This window comes from Lontra canadensis, unplaced genomic scaffold (assembly GCF_010015895.1).
Source record: "Lontra canadensis isolate GAN:19392208 unplaced genomic scaffold, GSC_riverotter_1.0 scaffold58, whole genome shotgun sequence".
Lineage (NCBI taxonomy): Eukaryota > Metazoa > Chordata > Mammalia > Carnivora > Mustelidae > Lontra > Lontra canadensis.
Window position 1 is genome coordinate 5,230,932 of NW_022631052.1, and position 3,038 is coordinate 5,233,969.

The 3,038-nt window shown below is 48.4% G+C and overlaps 1 pseudogene; it reads right to left on the minus strand.

Moving 5' to 3' along the window:
* Positions 1 to 1,864: 1,864 nt before the first annotated feature.
* On the minus strand, positions 1,865 to 2,664 carry LOC116878514 (annotated as a pseudogene).
* Positions 2,665 to 3,038: the final 374 nt, after the last annotated feature.

Here is a 3,038-nt window from a genome sequence, read left to right on the forward strand (position 1 = left end):
CAGAACATTCTGGAAGGCTTTGCATGCAGCTCAGGCTCTGGAAATAAACTGGGGCATCCTTCCTACTCCTACTCATTTAGATGCTGATTTTCTCTTTCTTCTTTTAAAATGTGAGTCACAAATCAAGCAATCTAATAGCTGGACACGAGATATGGTTGCGCTCACCTAGCTTCGTATCTGGCAAGGAGTTAGGGCATGAGAAATATTTGCCAAGTGTCGCTGAAATGGTGCTGAGATTTAAAGTGATAGTTAAATGAATGGCAATTGATATTTACCCTCCAAATCATCCAAACCCTCCTTTACGGTTCCGATTGTACCTGTGGCTCTTCCCCCCTGTGTAATTTCGGACAGGTGACTTAAACTTTCTGAATGCAGTTTCCTCATGAGGATGGATCTAAATACATTTTCTTCAGCGTGCCTGTGTGGCTCATTGGGCTGAATGTCTGACTCTTGGTTTTGGCTCAGGTCATGATCCCAGGGTCTTGGGATTGAGCCCCACATAGGGCTCGGCACTCATCAGGGAGTCTGCTTGAAGATTCTCTCCCTCTGCCCCTGCCCCCACAGAGTCTCTCTTTCAAATAAATGAATAAAACCTTAACAAATAAACAAAAATAAAAGCAAATAAAAATAAATTTAAAAAAATACCTTCATAGGCTTGCTGCTGGGATGAGTCTGTCGATCTTTATGGATCTGAATATTTTTAGCAAAGAGTGTCCTACCTCCTATCTAGGTCTTCACTGCTGGTACCCCGTACCCAGTGGCCATCCTCTGTCCTCAGCTGGGATAGCTGTTGGTCAAGTTAGAAACCAGTCCCTTAGTGAAATTTTAAGAAACCCAGCCTCCCTGTTCCGTCACTCAGTGTCCCTCAGGAGTTACAAGCGCTCACAATGAATTCACACAGAAGTTTCTATGTGATTTTTTTTTTTTTAACAAGGTGTGGAGTATACTGACAGCCGAACTCCACGATCGGCCAGGGGTTAGTTAACGGCCACGTAAAACCGAATTGTGACACTTACAACTACTGGTGTTTCTTTTCTTGACGTTTTATGGAGCCGAGAGCGAGGCTTCAGAGGGAGGGAACGGCTGGCATGGGGGAAGTTTAGCAAAATAATCATGGAGCATTCAGACACCTGGTTTTGCCTGGGTTTCGAGACCTTCTCCTTTTGTGTATCAACTCTTCTACCATATTCCTCCCAGTTTTTACACGATCTGATTAGGTGGAACTGGATGAAATTTCAGAGTTCAGGGAAAACCAGATTTCCCCCTCACAACACTTCCAACACGAAACACATGGCTTTCCCACACCAAGCCATTCTCTGAATCTCTGAGGACCCCGGCTGGATATCCTGTGGTTTCATTCAACCTGGCTCTACCTGGAGTTAGCGTGGCCTACACAGGTTAAGGACTTGGTCCCAAGAGCCTGGCCCCTACTTCAGACACCAATCCCAAGTAGGGGGTTCCCAGTTTACCCACACTTCTGTTTGACTTGGCTGCAAATTGAGGGTTCCCAGACCCCCTTCCTGAGGTTGGAGCATTTACTATAAAGGCTCATAGAACTCAAGGAAACACTCCACTTAATATCACCAGTTGATTGTAAAGGGTATTTGATTGTAAAGGGTATTAGAATGGATGCAGGTAAACAGCCAGATGAGGTAGGATGTGGGGTGAGGTCCAGAAAGAACCCATCACAGCAGCTTCTGTCCCCATGGAGTGGGAATGTACCACCTTTCCAGCACTGGGATGTATTCACCTGCCCAAAGTCATCTGAACCCTGCTGTAGGACTTTTATGGAGATTCCATGACACAGACACATTTTTTTTTTTTTAAAAACAGGTTTGGTTCACTTTATTTTTCTTGTATAAAACTACGTGGTGGCCGCAGCTGGAGCCTCGGTCCTCTGCACAGAGACTCTGGTGTGGGTCTTCACAAGATGGTCAGTGAGTTCCTGATAGGGAGACTTGGTGAACATCGTCCCCTTGCATAGGTCAGGGGTGAGATTGCCATAGGTCCTGGAGATGGCATCAAAAGTATCCTTGGCAAAGTTCCCCGGATGGCAGTGCAGCCTTTGGCTGAGGTGTAGCAGTCTGATACCAGCCATCCTCAGGAGCTTCTTGGGCACAGGGGCTGAGACAACGGCAGTGCCTCTGGGGGTGGGGATGAGACACACCAGCACAGGGCTGCAGTGGCTGGTCATCTTGCATGGGACAGTATGAGGCTTGCCAATCTTGTTCTCCCAGCAGCCTTGCTGCACGAGGATGCTGGAAAGCTTGGCGAGACAGACAGCAGTGGCTACCTCCTAGGAGCACTTGATGTGTCCATTGGAATCTCTGATGGCTACAAATGCCTTGAACCTGGCCCGCTGGCCCACACGGGTCTGCTTTTTGCACAGGCACAGTCTTCAAAACCTCGTCCTTGAGGGATGCCCCCAGGAAGATGTCAGTAATCTCAGATTCCTTGATGGGCAGGGAGAAGAGGTAGATCTCCTCCAGGGACTTGATCTTCATCCCCTTGACCAAGTGGCTTGGCTTGGTGATGGGGATCCACTCCTTGTCCTCGGCCTTGCCTCAGTGAGCTCCATGACGGTGGCCGTGGCCTCAGATGCCGCAGTCAAAACCTCACGGAATCCCCTGGGTCCTCTGGGCCCTGCCGCAGCACCTACATCATGGGCCGTTTGGTGTTGTCTTGGAGAAGAAACCTTAGACACGATTGATTAAATCATGGCCCCTGGTGATGAACGGGATCCCCAACCCTTCTCCTGTCCCTGGAGGTCAGGGGTGGGGCTGAGAGTTCCAATCCTCTAATCACACGATTCCTGGGGCAACCAAACCCCAACCAGAAGACTTCAGGGGCCTTTAGACACCAGTCATCTCATGAGCATAAACTCAGTTCAGGCAGAATAACAGAAGAGGCTCCTCTCTTCCTTCTCCCTAGGACACTGCAGGGACTTTTGGAACTCTGTGCTAGGAACCAGGGAGAAAACCAGATACATACTATTGCTTCACAACATCACTTGGACATTTGACTGTTTTTAACCTACA